General features: G+C 36.6%; 1 protein-coding gene and 1 long non-coding RNA gene across 13 annotated transcripts in view; one reads left to right on the top strand and one right to left on the bottom strand.

The window, feature by feature from the left end:
• OXCT1 (3-oxoacid CoA-transferase 1) overlaps positions 1-19,385 on the top strand; it is a 147,672-nt gene that overhangs the window by 42,488 nt on the left and 85,799 nt on the right.
• Positions 6,679-14,341, bottom strand: LOC146395520 (uncharacterized). The gene is made up of 2 exons (XR_014831277.1): positions 11,990-14,341; positions 6,679-9,954 (listed from the first exon to the last, which is right to left on the bottom strand). It is a non-coding gene; the product is annotated as an uncharacterized LOC146395520 (long non-coding RNA).

Here is a 19,385-nt window from a genome sequence, read left to right as displayed (position 1 = left end):
CAAATCAGAGCTGTAGCTGCCGTCCTACGCCAGAGCCACAGCAACGCGGAATCCGAGCCCCGAGCCGCGTCTGCAACCTACACCACAGCTCACGGCAACGCCAGATCCTTAACCCACTGAGCAAGGGCAGAGACGGAACCCTCAACCTCATGGTTCCTAGTCGGATTCATTAACCACTGAGCCACAATGGGAACTCCAACTTCCTTTTGATATTATAGAGAAACTCATATTTTCCCAAGAGACAGTAAAAAGAATAAAAAATAGGTATAAAGAGGAAAAACTCTAGTTGTGAAAAACTTCATTAGACCAATTCATTGTCAGGCACACACATCCATACACAGGCAGCTACTGCTCACATAAGCGTGGAATTCATTCACATGTGCAAGTCTCTGATTGACATGTAGAGACATGATATTTATGAGAACTTGGCTGAAATGTCAAATTTGACACTCACTGTGTGAAGCATAATATGGTAAATGCCCTTCAGTGCACTTTAAGTATTTATTGGGTAATGCTCACTGCTTCTCTTAGTTAGCTGGAAGAACAAAGATAGCAAGAACCTGTTTAATCCAATCTTCTTTACTTCACTCACATGGACCAGTTGAGTTGAACATTCAACACAAGTTCTTAAAAAAAAAAAAAGCTGGTAAGATAGCTATTGGATATAATACAAAAAGGCCTCTTCCTACCAAGGCCCCATGAATCCTTGGAACTTGACATCCTGAGGCATAAAGTCACCTTCCCAATTGTTAACTTTTGGGAAGGATGTGCCAAGCTATGGATATTGTTTACAATGATTGATTTTTAAGCCTCTTAAATTATGTAATATCCTTAGTTTACATTTCTTTCTCTTATAATTTTTCAGTATAAGGTCTTATTCATGCTTTTGGATTTAGTTTAAAAAAATTGCTAAACCACTCTGAAAGAGATATCTATAAATTCTTAATGCTATAAATTTAGCCATATATACATTACTTTGACAGATGATAATGTTCTTATATAACTAAACTAAATGAACTGATTGATTCTACTTATTTTAAAGTATTAAGGTATTTAAAGACCATTCATTTCCTTGAATTTTCATAAAATGGAGCATTGATTGAAAATATTTAAATGCTAATGAAGATGTATTTAGTGAAGACATTGTAGTTGAGTATTTTGACAAAGTAATCTTCTCAATAATAGAATCACTATTATGTTATTATTTGCTGTTTCTACCAAGGAAGCAGTAAATAGAAAAAAAAACATGAAGTTGGTGAATGCCTGATATTAACTTTACTGCATTTTGGGGCATACTCTTGTAGATTACTAAATAGAATTCTTAGCCTAATGACCTATTATATCCAAAAAGAATAGCAGAATAGAAATACGGTTTATTGATGATAAAAATATATTAAATCAAGTGCTAATCCTGGCATTTTATTTCTTGTTGCTCGGTAACAATGTAGCAACTATGTAAGAGTTCCATTATCTCAGCTACAATGGACTTCATTGCATTGTGGGTTAGAAATACCAATTACAGCAAGTCATTTGTATGTCATTATCCTTACAAAATTTTGGTGCTATTTTTTATTGTGAGTGTGGAGAGCCTAAAAGAAAGTCATTTTAATAACACATCTCTCCTTTTTTGATGAAATGGTGAATTTTATTCTAGCTATTTTTGGCTTTTTGGCTTTGTGTCTATAAATAATTTTTGAGGCTTCACAAATATGTGTTTTATCAGTCTGCCTTGTATAAACCTGGGCTTTTGAATTTCATTGTAAATATGTACATTCTAAGTGATGCTCTTTATTAGTTCTTAGTGAACATCTTTTATCCCTGACACCTATGGAAGGGAGAAAAAATATCTGGGCAGAATTTTTCTCTCATAAAAATAGGCCATAGTCCTCATCCCTCTCTAATATATAGCATACCTAGTTTTCGAACTTGCTTTAGAGAAAGGAAACCTCTTGAACCAGTATGATTTGTTTTGAGTGAAAGCCTGGTTCATGTTGTATGTACTTACATGTTCTACATACTTTTAGTTAACAATTGTTATTTACAACACAGGTTGATAAACTACAAGCCCTGGCCTGGGGCTTTTGTACTGCCAAGAATTAAGAATTTTTAATATCTTGAAAGGGCTGCTTAAAAAAAAAAAAAAAAAAAGACAAGAGTTCCTCTCGTGGCTCAGTGGAAATGAATCTAACTAGCATCCATGAGAACACAAGTTCAAGCCCTGGCCTCGCTCAGTGGGTTAAGGATCCGGTGTTGCCGTGAGCTGTGGTATAGAACACAAACGCAATTCAGATCTGGTGTTGCTGTGGCTCTGGCCACAGCTACAGCTCCAATCAGACCCCTAACCTGGTATCCTCCATATGCCTCGGGCAGGGCCCTAAAAAGACAAAAAAAAAAAAAAAGGACAATACATGATGGATGAGACAGTATGGAGGCTGTAAAGCCTGAATATATTGTCACTAAGTATTATTTTTTTAAAAGGACCAATGAACTTAAGTAGATCTGAAATAAAATAATGCTAACTGGTTTGAAGAGAATCAGCGAAATATTAAATTGAATAATCTAAATTTCTGTAGAAGTAGTGAAATGATTTTGCAATTTGGTCAGCCTATTTTGGGGGCAACCATGAAGAAAGGAAGATTATATACAGCAACTTGTTTTATCTTTCCACAGTTTTTACAATTTCTTTTAATATCTCAAGGACTTTGTCAATAAATCTGACTTTAATAATGTTGTGTATTGATGGCCTCATTTTATTGGAAGCATTTTGCCTCTCCTTGCCCAGTAGACTTATACTTGAGGACTAGTTTCTTAGGTATTAATGCATAGCCAAGTGAATGTCAGTGGCCTGGAATGATGGGGTGAGGACTTCTGTAGCCTGACCTGGGTCCAGCATGCAGCTGTAGCTCCTGCCTGGCCGAGTTTCCAGGAGCTGCAGAAATGGCCCAGAGTTGGAGTCATCCTTTGTTCCTGGGGTTTGGAAGGGCCTTGTAGCCCTATGCCCCTGCATCCTGGAGGGAGGGCAAGAAAGAATTGTGGACAGACTTGGGGCAAGGAGAGGCTGGTTTTCTCAGCCTTCCAAACCAGGGCTTTTAGCTTCCTATTTTCTTTGGTCAGAATGTAGTCGTAAGAGTTATTGGGTTATTTCTTTTTATATATATATATAATGATTTTTATTTTTATTTTTTCATTATAGCTGGTTTACAGTGTTCTGTCAATTTTCTACTGTACAGCATGGTGACGCAGTTACACATACATGTATAGATTCTTTTTTCTCACATTATCATGCTCCATCATAAATGACTAGATATAGTTCCCAGGGCTATGCAGCAGGATCTCATTGCTTGCTATTGGTAAGGTAAAGCCTGAAGCCAGGACGTTAACAAGCTTTCTTATCTGGCCCCAGTCCTCTGAAGCAATGGAAAAGGCTCCAACCAGCCAAAATGTATTCTAGTGATGCAGACAAAAGTCAATTATTTTAGCTAGATTCGCTTAATTCCTCTTTCTTGTAAGCAAAGGCCCAGAAAACCTCATGCTTGAGCACCATTTCTGCATTAGCATGTCTTTTATATTACCTTATGTTTGTAATGCTTTGTTTTCCAAGTACTTTCACTTATGTTATCTCACTTGATTACCAGGTGAGGTAGGAGGAGAAGCAGTTTTATTATAGTATTATAAATGAAAAAACTGAGACAAAGATAAGTTTCTGGGAATAGATCACTAGGAAGTTGAATAGCTTAGTGAAAAGGACATTTGAAAGACTCGATTACAGTATATAAAATAGAAAACCAACAAGGACTTATTGTATCACACAGGGAACTATACTCCATATATTGTAATAACCTATAAGGGAAAAGAACTGAAAAAAAATAGATGAAGAATCGAATTACTGTGCTGTACACCTGAAACTAACAACTTTGTAAATCAGCTATACTTCAATAAAAATGGATTATAAAAAAAAAAAAAAGATTGAAGGGAGTTCCCATCGTGGTGCAGGGGAAACGAATCTGACTAGGAACCATGAGGTTGCGGGTTTGCTCAGTGCAAGGATCTGGTGTTGCTGTGAGCTGTGGTACAGATCGCAGAAGTGGCTTGGATCTGATGTTGCTGTGGCTGTGGTGTAGGCTGACAAATGTAGCTCTGATTGGACCCCTAGTCTGGGAACCTCCTTATGCCATGGGTGCAACCCTAAAAAGCCAAAAAAAAAATATATATATATATATATATCAACAGAAAAATCAGGCATTAAAAACAAACAAACAAACAAAAAACTGTGTTTAAGTCCTCAGTGTCCATTTTCCTTCTGTCACTGCCCTTCCATGACAACCCCAAGGCTTTATTTCTGACACTAAACAATAGGGAGAATTGTGATTCTAAAAATGTCTGTGTTGCTAAATGGGCTTTTATGGGAACTTGCACTTTATTTTAAATGCAAATGAAAGGGTCATAATTTTAGCTTAGGTGCTGTCTGTAGAATGGATTTTATGGAGACATGAAGGGAGGCAGGGTGGCCAGTGAGGAGATTGCTGCAGTGGTCCAGGCTTGAGTGGTGGAGTAGAGGTGGGGAGAGCTGATGGTATTGAGGTATATAGTATTTTGGAAGAGGAGCCTTATCAGACTCACTATGCCTAGCATGTGGAATGCAGGCGTGGGGTAAAAGCAGAGATGAAAATGATTCCCAGCTGACATGAGCAAAGGTGTCACCTACTGAGCTGAAGAAATCTGGGAAGTTCAGCTTTTGGGAGAAGGAGTAACAGGGGCCTTGCTGGGACAGATTGGCTTTTTTAGGCATTCAAGTGGTGATGATGTAGGTTGTGTTGAAGTCATGGAATGGAAAAGACCACTTAGGGACAAAGTGCTGCAACCAAGCCCTAGGAGTCTCAGTACATGTCTTTGTCTTTTTCTTTTTGTGGACAGTATCTGAGATTAAGAATCACACCTTTGCCTCTCATTGGCATTGTGACCTTGGACAAATTACTTTAAAATTCCTAGCTTCTTTATAGCACCTCCTGTTTACTTCCCTGTTTCACAGGTCTGTTTTGAGCATCAGTGGGTTCAGGCATTTGGGTGTGTTTTCTAAAGCTTCGAAGTGCTGTGTTCGCACCTTGATCCCTCCTGCTTCTTTGATTAATGAACCTCAGATGACTGTTGTTCTCACTGGCCTGGTGACAGTGACTGTGGAACTATCCCATGGATGGCAGCTGGCAAGGCACACCCCGCCTCTCCATTCTCTGTCTTTGAGAATTCTTGAGATCCAAGGGAATGAAAATGCCTTAAATTTCTACAATTGTAGTGCATTATCAAAAAACTAACCTATATTGTTTTTAAAATATATTGTTAGCTTTAATCAGCAGTAAATTACCAGATATCGACAAATGGTAATGAAGATATAACCATTCACAATCTACGGGATGCCGCAAAAGCAGTGCTTAGAGGGAATTCATAGCGATACAGTCCTTCCCCAAAAAAGAAGAAAAATCTCAAATTGACAACTTAACACACCACCTCAATGAATTAGAAAAAGAAGAACAAACAAAACCTAAAGTCAGCCAAAGGAAAGAAGTCATAAAGGTCAGAGAGGAAATCAATAAAATAGAGATTCAAAAAAAAGAAAAAAATCAATAAAACCTGATGTTGAAAGCTCATCAAAATCAGCCTAAATAGGTTGACCTCTTACATCAAGCAAATGCAGTGATGACTTTTAAGGGGAACATGATGACCCCCTTGAAGAAAGGGAGATTCTTAGAAATCTCACATTTTATTAGCTTCAATTGCATAGTCAAAAACTGATGACCTCTCTCTGCTTTCATATTTTATTTTTTATTTCACTTTTTAAAAGTTTTATTGTAGTTGATTTATAATGTTCTGTCAATTTCTATTGTACAGATAATGACCCAGTCATATATATATATATATATATATATACACACATATATATACACACATTTTCCCCCTCATTATCTTCCATCATGTTCTATCACAGGTGATTGGATATAGATACCTGTGCTACACAGCTGGACCTCACGGCTTATCCATTCTGCTGTCATATTTTAAGTGGAGAGTTAGCCAAAGATCTATTTATCTGTCTTTGTACTTTGTTCAAAAGATTCAGTTACTCTGGTTTGGGATGAAGACTAAAGTTTGTTCCCTAATGAAGCATGCTGCACCTTGTGCAGAATATCCACCTTGACCTCTTTTCACTAAAAGTAATATTTATTACTGTAGGGGGTGTAAGAGAAACAAAATGAATAAAGAGAGCCTCAGCTGTTCATTGATGATTTATGTTCAGCTAGTGCACATCACTGCCTGCAAACATCAGAGGGACTAAGGGTCCAGAAATAGATGTTTTCCATATTTCCTTAGGACAGCAGCACACTGTTTCATATAAATAAATTAGTCTGCAGGTGTGTTTTCACTGCTTCCTTATGAAAGCTTTGCCTTATTGAATTTTCACAGACTTATGAAAAAGTATGTTTTTTTTAGTTTGTTTTTTTAGATGAAATGGTTTGAAACGGTTGATTTGAGAGAAATAATGAAAAATTAGAAACCAAGAATGTCTTCACTGGTAAAAAGTACAGTAGTCCCCTCTTAATCTGTTTTGTTTTTCATAGCTTTAGTTACCCACAGTCAACTGTGGTCTAAAATATTAAATGGAAAATTCCAGAAATAAACAATTGATAGTTTGTTTGTTTTTTTTTTTTTTTTTTAACAGCCACACCTGTGACATATGGAAATTCCTGGGCCAGGAGTTGAATTGGATCTGCAGCTGCAGGCCTACCTACTCTGCAGCTGTCACAGCTGCTATAGCCACCAAAGCCATGACACCACCAAATCTGAGCCACATCCGCAGCCTATGCCACAGCTTGCAGCAGTGCTGGATCCCTAACCCAATGAGCCAGGCCAGGGATCAAACCCAAATCCTCAGGGAGACAACGTTGAGCCCTTAACCTGCCAAATCACAGTGGGAACTCTCAGTTCATAGGTTTTAAATTGTATGTTGTTTGCAGTAGCATGATAAAATCTCATGCCCTCCAACTCTGTCACACCTGGGATCCCCAGCCATCAATATCTTTTGCTACTGACATCCAGCCATCAACATGATGGCTCAGTGGTCCAGCATCACCTGGAGCAGATGATCCTCCTTTTAACATATAGTCAGAAAATCAGTAGTAGCCTAACACTCCATCATCACGGTGCCTACTTCATTTACCTCACTTCTCCGCACATAGGCATTTTGTCATCTCACATGATCACAGGAAGAAGGGGAAGCCAGTACAGTAAGGTTATTTGAAAGAGAGCAAGACCACATTCACATAACTTGTTATAGTGTTTTGTTATAATTATCCTATTTTATTAGTAGTTGTTAATTTCTTATTGTGCCTAATTTATAAGTTAAACTTTGTTGTAGGTTAGTATATATAGGAAAAAAACAGTATACCTGGGGTTCGGTGCTATCCACAGTCTCAGACACCCACTGGGGGTCTTGGAACATATCCACTGTGGATAAGGGGGCACCCCTGTAATGGTTTTCTTTCTGTGGTTCATTCTGTAAAGAAACCAAGATCATTCACCTCCAGAAATATGGGTCACCTTCTGTCCTCTGGCTTCTGAAATTTAATGTTAATTTCTGTCACTGAATAACTAAGCCTACATTCAATTACTTTGAAGAAAATTTTAAATCTAAATCCCATGGAAGGCAAGTTAAATAGGAATCTGAAGAACATAGTATCTTTCCTGTGCTTGCTGTGAAAGGGAGCTGGGTTATTCATTTAAAAAAGCTATTTTAATTTCCTTAATAATTACATTTGTTCTTATATTCTGAAAAAGTTTTTTTTTTTTTTTTTTTTTTTTTTTTTTTCCAGTTTAGAATTTCATTTGAAATTTCGGAAAAGGTTTGCTGGCACAACAAAACTCAGGAAAGAAAAATTTATTGTTAGCAGGCAAACAAATACAGGTTGATTACAAAAAGCTATAGGATTAAGGCTGTTGAGTTTGAAAATTTTTGTGTAATTTAAATTTTCTCTCAGCTTGAGGAATTTACAAAGCTTATTCATTTTGAGAATTGACATCTCAGAAGTGGAAATAAACCTTTAGAAAGAAGGAAAATTTTAAATGGGATTTTAAAAGCAGTTCTATGAATCAATTCCTGCTATTTAAAGTATTTTGGCTGCTGTTTTATTTATAGATTTTTTCTCAATGCTTTTGGCATTATGTTTGCACCCAAGAAGTTTTCACTTACTTTTCCTTTTTGTTGGCTCATGTGTTTTTTTAAATGTACAAAGTAGCATTTTATATGTGGATTAATGAGGACTCGGTTTTATAAGGAAAGAGGAAAATAGAATGGAAAACTTTTCTTTACAAAATTCATTCTTAGGAAATAGCAGGGCAGTAAAATGGTCCAAGTAGAATAGGTACAACTAAGGTATGCCCTACACAGAGTGAAGTAGACTCTAGAATTGAAGTATTTTCAAGTGTGGCAATAGCAGTTAAAGGAGCTATAGCCTAAGGTTAATAAAAACAGCAGCAGCAGCAGCAAGTACTATTTATACCATGAACTGATGTGCAAAGCACATAAGATCATCTGTTGTAATAACCTAGTGAGGTAGGTTTTATTATTCTTGTTTTATAGAGGGAGCAGATGAGGATAAGGCGAGGCCTTTTGATAAAGCTAATTAAAGGAGAGTTAAGATCTAAAAACATTTCTTTCTGCCTCCAAGGCCATGTTCTGAAGTATAAGTGAAGGATGATGGGTGCATTTTCAGGTGCATTTTGCTTTATATGTTGCAGTGTTAACATTTAAAATATTATTTATTACTTCCTTAAAGGTAGGGTCATAGACTTTAGGTAATTGAATTTTTCAGTAAGCTAAGTGTAGCTCCAGGACAATGTTAATACCCATAAACACAAAATTAAAAGTCATTCAGAGATGTTAACCTCTTAAAACTTATAAAATAGGATAATTTCCTGAAAGCTGTAAAATGGGGGCCTTCATACTTGGGAAGCTAGAATGATTCCCCCAGGTAGAAATGATGTAGATGGTGTTACACAGTAGTTTGAAACCAATACAGAAATGTTAGGACTCTGTATGATAAATACCGGCAATGATTATTTACTTAAAAAATAGGAACTTCCAGTTTCTGGTCCAGCATCTAAGGAGCTTAGAAGTCACCACCCCATCCTCACAATAAGAAAAACATGAACAAACTGAAAATCAGCAGATAACAATTTGTTCACAATAACAGTAGTGTTAATGTATTTTAAATTATGAATGAAATGAGTGAAAGCAGTGTTTTAAGGGACAGGAAGGAGAGATGAGAATACTCTAAGGAACTTGAGAATACTTAAAGGTAGTTGTACTATCTGTGCGGTGGTGTAGTGTTATCTGAATGAGGACTTGGATTAGTTGTAAATGTATATTGCAGACTCAAGCATAACCACTAAAAAGGGTAAAAATAAGCATACAATCAGCCATATCCATGGGTTTCACATCCAGAGATTCAACTTGAATTTGCTGATGTGACACTCATGGATGCAGAGGGTTGGCTGTAATGATATGCTAAGAGAGGAGAAAAAAATAGACTCATATGAAAAGCTTATTTAAAACCAGAGAAGGTAGAAGAAGATCAGAAAAAAAGAAACAGAACAAGGGCAACAAATAGAAAATGTAAGAGATATAGTAGATATTAATTATTGACATAGATTCAACTATATCAATAATCATTTTAAACATTATGGTCTAGAATATACGAATTTTTTTTTTTTCTCCTTTTGCCATTTCTAGGGCGGCTCCCATGGCATATGGAGCTTCCCAGGCTAGGGGTCTAATAGGAGCTGTAGCTGCTGGCCTGCACCAGTCACAGCAACATGGGATCCGAGCTGTGTCTGTAGCTACACCACAGCTCATGGCAACACCAGATCCTTAACCCACTGAGCAAGGCCAGGAATCGAACCCACAACCTCATGGTTCCTAGTCAGATTCATTAACCACTGAGCCACGACGGGAACTCCGGATATACCAATTAAAAGACAGAGACTCTCAGAGTGAATTAAACAAGACCTTACTATATGTTGTCTACCAGAAACTTGCTTTGGTATCTTTTCCAGCTTCGTTGATATGTAATTGACATATAGTGTTGTATAAGTTTAAGGCATACAACATGTTGACTTGATACACTTACACATTATGAAATGATTATCACTTTAGTGTTAGTTAACATCTCCATCTTCTCACATTATTTCCATTTCTTTTTTGCATGAGAACACTTAAGATCTACTCTAAGGAACTTTCAAGTATACAATATAATATTGTAATCACCCAGCTGTACTTCAGTTCCCTGGAACTTATTCAACTTGTAACTGGAAGTTTGTACCCTTTGACTAACATCTTCCCATATCTCCCTCCCCCAGCCCCTAGTATCCACCATTCTACTTTCTGTTTCTATGAGAAGCCCACTTTTAATATAAAGACCAGATTAAAATAAAGGATAGAAAAATACGTACTATTCTAACACTACCCAAAAGAAAGGTGGAGTAGCCATATTTATATCAGAAAAAGCAGACTTCAGAGCAAGGAAAAGTATCAGGGATAAAGAGAGCTATTCCATGGTGATAAGGAGAGAAATTTTTCATGAAGACGTAAGAATCCTTGAAGTATATGCAGTGACAGTTTGTTTTTGTTTGTATTTTTTTTTCATACTCATGGTACTATCATCATTATGACCTTCAGAGATACCAGCACCAGCTGTCCAATGCAATCTTCACAGATGTTAGCATCCCAACCTGTGAAGTTCTTTTCCTAAGCATCAGTTCAACCAGTTCCTTTTGCTCTTCCCGCAGTTACTATATCTGTGTAACCTCAGTGCTTCTTTTTTGCCTTTTTAGTTCTCTAATTCCCTATTTAAATTTTCTTTGTTAAAATAACTGACAATAATTAACTCAAAATGGACCATTAATTAATTAATTAATTAATTATTTTGGTCTTTTTTTGCCATTTCTTGAGCCGCTCCTGCGGCATGTGGAGGTTCCCAGGCTAGGGGTCTAATCGAAGCTGTAGCCGCCAGCCTATGCCAGAGCCACAGCAACGCTGGATCCGATCCGCGTCTGCGACCTACACCACAGCTCACAGCAACATCGGATCCTTAACCCACTGAGCAAGGGCAGGGATTGAACCTGCAACCTCATGGTTCCTAGTCGGATTTGTTAACCACTGAGCCACAACGGGAACTCCTGGACCATTAATTTAAATGTGAAATGGAAATCTATAAAACTTGTAGCAGATAAGAAAAACTCCAGGTGAACTTGGGTTTGGCAATGCCTTTATAGGTACAATACCAAAAGTACAGTTCTTGGTCAAAAGATCTGTATGGACACTTCACCAAAGACATTATGTATATGGCAAACAAGCATAGAAAAAATGATCAACATCATGTGTCTTTAGAGAATTTCAAATTAAACAATGAGAAAGCACCACATACCTATTGGAATGGCTAAAATCCAAAACACTCACATCACCAAACGCTGGCGAGAATGTGGAACAGCAGGAACTCTCATTCATTTTTGGTGGAAAGGTAAAATGGTACAGCTGCTTTGGAAGACAGTTTGGCAGTTTCCAACAAAACATACTCTTACTACATAATCCAGGAACTTCACTCTTTAGTATTAACCAGCTCTTTTTGTTGGAACACTTCTTGAAAGATTAATAAATTGCCTTTTTCTGTTTCCATATAGAATATATAGTGGGCTTGTCTAAATCTGAGCCATTGTCGAATTTGATATTTGATTTCTTTTTTTTTTTGTCTTTTTGCTATTTCTTTGGGCCGCTCCCGCGGCATATGGAGGTTCCCAGGCTAGGGGTCGAATCGGAGCTGTAGCCACTGGCCTATGCCAGAGCCACAGCAACGCGGGATCCGAGCCGCGTCTGCAACCTACACCACAACTCACGGCAACGCCGGATCGTTAACCCACTGAGCAGGGCAGGGACCGAACCCGCAACCTCATGGTTCCTAGTCGGATTCGTTAACCACTGGCCACGACGGGAACTCCTGATTTCTTCTATTTGTCCAAATATCCAAAAACTGCTTTATTGGTCCTGTGTGCAGACTTTTATAAGGAAATAAGTTTTCTTCTTTCGAGAAGTTACTGCATGGGTGACCATGTATAGATAAGAACAATATTTCACCTAAATGTGGGAAATGGACAATTAGTTAGAGATCCATTCTATCTCCACATTGAGTCAAGTTCATAGCTTATGAGGTCTACAGATTGCCCCCTTCCGAGTTGCTGGGGAGTTGTTTTTTACAGACACGACTATTGATTTCGCAGATGATAAGGATCTGCTATATAAGACACAGTGACTATCTTAGATGATCTCACACTTTAGTTGATGAAATAGGACTAACCTGAAATTAGAAGTTGTGTATAGAGCAATGGGTGTTAAATTTAATGATAAAAATAATAATTGTTGTGGAATCCTTTTTTTTTTTTTTAAACTCAATGAAGTTTATTACATTTATAGTTGTACAACAATCATCACAACCCAATTTTATAGTATTTCCAGTTGTGAGATCCTAATGGTTGTTGCTTGCATGGTATGTGGCCCTACCCCCAAAGATGCCCTTTCTATCTCTTGGCCTTGTTTCTGTAGATATTTTATATATGGTGAGTTGCCAAGGAAGGTTAAGTCCCCAGGCATTTTACACTCTCCTTCTTGGCTCACAGATCAAAGGACATTTGGGTGAGGATGGGCCAAAATGGAGTGTGGAGACACATCCTCCATGGAACCAAGGACCTTGAGAGAAAAAATGGAATGGATGTCTCTTGATCTGATTTCCTTAACTCCTGTTTGTTACCTATATGTTTGCTTTTATAAAATTAGGATCATATTTTATATATTTTTAAGTTACATAAAACATTAAGAATGTTTTTGGAGATCAATAAATATTCCCTAAAAGAGGATATTTTAGTGTGTGTATATATTTTTTAGTTTTATTATAACATCAAATTTATGTTAACAACTCTATTGTTGGACTTTTATGTTGTTTTCTATCACTCACTGTCATTACTAGTGCTTTAGTGAATATCCTTGATTCTGTGCATGACTGATGATTTGATGAAATTCCTAGAAGTGAATTTTTTGGATATGTACATCAACATTTTATAGACTTTTGATAAATATTGTCAAATTGTTCCCTAGAAAGGTAATTTCACCTATACCCTCTTAATGATATATAAAATTACCGTTTTGAACCATACCTGACACATGAATATTATACTTCATTTTTTTTAAGTTTGCTAGTTAAAAGAAGCTGTCCTGTGGTTTAATTTGCATATCTCTGATAACAGGGGAAGTTGAATATTTATTCGTTGTATTTTTTGTGATTTTACGTGTTATAAGTATTACTGTTATTATTTTAGTGGGAATATCTCTGGTAGTTCTTTCTCAGGTATTCTTAGATGAGTTGTATAGGAGTGAGAAAGAAGATATACAGGATTGTGGTTGCCAGGTGAGCTCTGGATTTAGGCTTTCTGGATTTGAACTCAGCTTACTGAGGGAGCTACCAGCTGCTGGCTGGACCCCAGGCGAGAACTTGATTGGCTCTAGTTAGTAAAATATAAAAGGAAGAGCATTTTGATTCTGAGGCAGTAACCCAGTTAGGGAAGTAAAGATGGATAAGCTCTTAGAGAGAACGTAACCATGGCTGGCAGCTGTACCCCAGAACCTGTTCCTAAAATAAGGTGTGAGTCAAGTTCTCTGTTGATTCACCGTTTTGAGACAGCTTTCTAAAACTTAGGGTCATGATTTCCCACAAAGTCATTTCATTGCAAATGAGGACATAGATTCTGTTGAAAAAAGAGAAGGGAAGAAGGGGCCAGAGGGTATTTCTAACATAATCTAATTGTTTGGTAATCTTTATGTGTGATATTCTCTCCTAAAAGGTTATTGAATAATGAGGCATAGTATAACTGACATAAGCTGCACTCTTACGAATTGTCTTACTGCAGAAAAGGACAAACATTCCATTTACCAATTTTGCTTTCTCCTTCATTTTAACTAACAACTTTTGACCTACTTATTGATTTATTTCATGTTGGTGTTAAGAATTTAGCTTGTGATTTTAAAGTCACTCCTCTTAAAATATAGTGGCTTTCCTCACTCTTTCCAGAGACCTTGTCAAAAAATGTTATTTTTTTCTACCTCAAATATAGATCTAGTCTACAAATACTGAAGTGATAATTAGGGCTTATGCAAGATTGTTTCCTTTTAAAAATTAGCTGTTTTTTTTTTAATTATTATTATAGGATTTACTTTTCAAATCTTTCTGGTTCAAGAATATTACTAAAAAAAGAAGGCATTTTAAAGTCATAGCTTACATAAATGATTTAAGTAAGAAAAGTATGAGAAGAAAAATGAAAAACATTACTCATTGACCCCTTTTGTGTTACTGGTTTTGTTTCTTATAAATGTTTTTGCACGTATCATTATTGTAGTTTGAGCAGGCGCATATGTCAGCCTCCTAAAATTAGAATATATTCAAATTTCCCAGTGGCCTTTTACCAGGCCCCTAGAAAATCCAGGTGCACAACCAAAAATTAGTGTAAGTAAGAGACCATAATTGCCAAGGTGTTAAAAATTTCTTTCTGGCGAGAAGCACTGTAATCAAAAGAAGTGGCCCTAGCAACATTAGCTAAGGCGAACTCTCTTGTGAATTTTTTGGAGTATAAAGGAAATCACATTTCTCTTTTGTTCAAGTTAGCTATTGCCATTTCTGATAACTCTTCCAAAATTAGGTTCCTCATTTCATAAAATAAAATTTCACACTTCTTTCTGTCACTCCTGTTCTGTGTATGTGAAACCCTTTTGCAGGTACCATCTCTCTACATTCCTTCATAGATCACATCGTCCCCTGACCCCAGGCTGGTTCATGCTGCCTGGAATGCCCTCTCCATCCTTCTTTTTATGGCTCGTTTTCTGCCTTCTCAGTGGATCTTTCCCTCTATTATAGCATTTATTGCTGTGTTATATTGTGATTAGTTGTTCATGTATCTCCTCCATTAGACTGTGAGCACCTCATGGGACCTTGTTCTACTCCCCTCTGTATCCCCAGCATCTAGCACAATGCTGGAACACAATAGATGCTCATTAAATGATGTTTGGGTCACTGAACCAGCAGGTTAAAATATAAGCATCACCTTGAGGGCTTAGAAATGTTCTGCCCATTCTAGTTGATTGACATCATTTTCCTGCCATAGTCTCGGAAAGTAAAATATGCCTTATGCTCAGTGGTTCTTCCTGATGCATTTATAGTTGAGGTCTTGGTTGAGCCCTGCTTTGAGAGGCTTGATAATCTGCCACCAGGTGTTCTGTAATTCCCTTCCTTATTACAGTGACTATCTTCCTCTTATTTCTCTGAGATCACTTTAATCTCAAGGTGTGCCCTTTAATGCTGGCTGGAGTAGATAGTGTGGTCTCGTTCAATAGGCTTTTATTGCTCAGCTAAAGAACAGCAAGCCATATGGTGGTTAACTAGATATGCAAAGGATTATACTTGGTGGCAAGTAAACTGGCCTTGTAAATGCAACATCCTGATTAGTCAGGAGAGAATTGGCACAACAAATACATAGGTGCAGAGGAGTATTGGGGGTATATACTAAGTAGCATGGAATTAAAATTGTGCATTGCATTTAACAAGGTACATCCAGTAAAAGGGGATTGATCTAGTGCTCAACAACCCAGAATAATTACAACGGTACTATAGGTTAATGTGTGTACTTTAAGGTCTTGTTATAGAACATCTAGCAACTGATGTGGACTTGAAACGTGCAAGTGCTGTAAAGAATATTAGGCATCATTTAAAGTTCATCTTTCACATCTTAGAGATGAAATGGCCTTAAGTGGTTCACAGAAGAACATAGAACTAGATGATATTAGGGCTAAAATGCAGAATGTACATTTTTTTACCACCAGTCTAGTACTCTGTATCATACTCTGTTACCATTTTTTTTTTTTGGCTTTTTAGGGGCCGCACTTACGGCATATGGAAGTTCCCAGGCTGGGGTCAAATTGGAGCTATAGCTGCCAGCCTACACCACAGCCATAGCAACACGGGATCCTTAACCCACTAAGCAAGGCCAGGGATTGAACCCACATCCTCATGGTTCCTAGTTGGGTTCGTTAACCACTGAGCCACGAAAGGCACTCCTCTTCTTTTTTAAGGATAGGAAAAATCAGTGAAATACAGAGCATTAGAATCCTATGGACAAAAATTCCACTCCTACAGCTTACGGTTTTCTATCAACCACAGCCAGGTTTCTTTAATGGGGCGGGGGTGGGGGGATTCTGTCTCAAGATCAAAGTGCTTCTTTGAATTGTCATTGTTAACTTTTTGAATTGAGTTTCAGAGATGAACTCTGTATGCCAAGAAGACATTTTAGTTTTGAGACCTTGGTTGGCTTTATTTGCTGTAGGTTTCAGTTTTTGTCGTGAATGATAACCTCAGAGTTAGGTTTGGCCCTGCCTTCCTAGTGACGACTAGAAGTTGAAATTCAATTTTTTGGAAAAAACTGAAACCAAGTGATGCCAGCCATAAAACTGATTGTATGTTTCTTCCAGTTGTCCTAAGGAAAGAGTCATTTGATCTTTTGTTGTTATTTAATTAATTTTATATTTATTTGAATACAGTTGACACTGAATTTTTATATATTTGTTTGCCCTTGCATTTTTCTTTTTTGAATTGACTGTTTTTCTAATGATGATTTTCTTTGTTGTAAAATTTAATTTTCTATTTAATTTGCTTATGTAAAAAAGTCATTTTCTCTTTATGCTAAAATTGCAACTGAGAATGTGATGAATATGCTTGAATGTCTTTAGGACTTAAAGGTCTAGTTTTGGAAGTTGAATTACAGAGAGAAGAAAGAGCATATTTTGGTTTTTTTTGTTTTTTGTTCTGTCTTTTTGTCTTTACTAGGGCCGCACCAATGGCATATGGAGGTTCCCAGACTAGGAGTCTAATTGGAGCTGTAGCCGCCGGCCTACGCCAGAGCCACAGCAATACCAGATCCAAGCTGTGTCTTCACCCTATACCAACACTCATGGTGACGCCAGATCCTTAACCCACTGAGCAAGGGCAGGGATCCTGCAACTTCATGGTTCCTGGTCGGATTTGTTAACCACTGAGCCACAATGGGAACTCCAAGTGTATTTTGTTTTGAACTTTATTTTTGCACCTTATGACTACTTTATTATACTAAATCAGGGAAAACAAACATGGCATTTTAATTTTCTTAATGAAATAAATGAGATTCAACTTTGCTTACTGCTTTATAGAAATGAAAACATTGAGAACATCTAGAAGATTAAATGAAAAATAAAGCTCTTATTCAAAATGGCACACGATAATTTTATCTGCATCTATTGACATGATCATGTAGTTTTTGACTTTTGTTAAAGTGGTGTATTACATTGATTGATTTACAAATGTTGAACCGTCCTTGTGAACTTAGGATGAATCCCACTTGGTCGTCATGGCATACGATCTTTTTTATGTGGTCTTGGATTTGGTTGGTGAAAATTTTGGAGAATTTTTGTGTCAATATTCATCAAAGATATTGGCCTATAATTTTCTTTTTTAGTGGTATCTTTGTCTGGTTTTGGTATTAGGGTGATTGTGGCTTCATAGAATGTCTTTGAGAGTGTTCCTTCTTCAGTCTTTCGGAAAAATTTAAGAAGGATGTGTGTATAAGCTCTTCTTTGTATAGCTGGTATAATTTACCTGTGAAACCATCTGATTTTGGGCTTGTGTTTGTAGGGAGTTTTTTTTTTTTTTAATGTTCAATTTCTTTCCTAGTGATTGGTCTATTCAAGTTATCTATTTGTTTTTGATTCGGTTTTTGTGGGCTGTATTTCTAGAAAGTTATCCATTTCTACTAGGTTGTCAAATTTGTTGGCATATAATTGTTCATAGTATTCTCTCTTTTTTTTTTTGTATTTCAGCAGTATCAGTTGAGATTTCTCCTTTTTCATTGTTTTGTTTATTTGGGTTCTTTTTTTCTTCTTCTTGGTGAGTCTGGCCAAGATAAACAATTTTAAATTTAGGAAGTGAATCATTCACAATCTGAATTTGAGTCACAATCCCTTGGATTAAACAGCTATTATCTGTGTTCTGGAATGCTAGAATTTAACCCAATTCTCCTTTGCAGTTTCTGTGTTAAGTACTGTGTTCTTGCATTATAAAAAGCTCCAAGGATGATTAACAGCCTGCAATTAAAAAAGTAACCTTTTAAAGTTTTAGTTGACATCACTAATAGGCACTCCTTCTGTGGCTTAAAACTCAGCACAAACTTTCTCTCCCTGTTTCTTCATAGTTCTCTTCATTGAAAAAAATGTTCCCAGTTTAATTATATTAATTATATCATGTCTTGCTATTTTCCTTGGAGTATGCGATAATGGTGTATTTTTTTCTTACTATTATAGATAAGACTGGTGCTTTGAACGAATACGTTGGAAATATTTTAATTCCCTTGGGTAGATATACTCATTTAAATTACTTCTTTGGATTTGCTACAGCCTTAATAAGATTTTCTTTAGGAGAAGATAGGACAAATAAAATTGGATATTTATAATACTGCCTGCATGTTATTAAGGCACATACATAGTGAAGATTGGCATTTATTGGTTAAATAGAAAGTGTTAAGGGAAAATGCCATCATGGACTAGACTGTTTGGACATTGTATTAGAGTCAATGGGAATGAAAATAATGCTCATCACAAACTGCTTTTGAATTTGTTTAAAAACCAATTCTTTCTTAAAACCAATTACAAAAACTGTTGGGATAGTTCATGAAATAATATTCCTACCTTTTTTTGGATCAGTAGGTCCTATTAATTTTGCTTCTGGTCATAGTTTTCATAAATTGAGTTATTTTAGGTAAAGCTTTTCTTCTAATGAGTTTAAACTGCTTCATCGTTTAAATGAGACATTTTAAATGAGACTTTTTTTTTAAATGAGACATTGTGGGGAGGAAGGGATGTTTTGTTTTACAAGGAAGGACAATAGGTTGAAGGTTATTGTCATCAACTCTGAAGTTGGACAGTAAGTGGGTAAAGGAAGATTCCTCTGATGTTCTTTGAGAATCTCTGTCACATTATAGTCTTTTTGATGGTGGTTAGCTAAACCCTTTTTATTCCTAGAAAAATAATAGGCCAGATATTATTTTACAATGTTCACTTTCATCCTTGCTTACTTTCATTCGTTAATTGGCTCATTTTATTCTCCTAACCAGTAGAGACCATTTTCTATTTTCATTGTATCAGGTGTTCTTTCTGGCCTTGTATCATTCTCCAATTTGATAAGTATACCATTTAATTTTTACGCATTTTGTTCCAGAGATGA

This window comes from Sus scrofa, chromosome 16 (genome assembly GCF_054392235.1).
Source record: "Sus scrofa isolate SSC_HxYL_T2T_F1_AM1 chromosome 16, Sscrofa_HxYL_maternal_Yorkshire_Landrace_v2.0, whole genome shotgun sequence".
NCBI classification, from domain to species: Eukaryota; Metazoa; Chordata; class Mammalia; order Artiodactyla; family Suidae; genus Sus; species Sus scrofa.
This window is presented reverse-complemented; position numbering and strand designations above follow the sequence as displayed.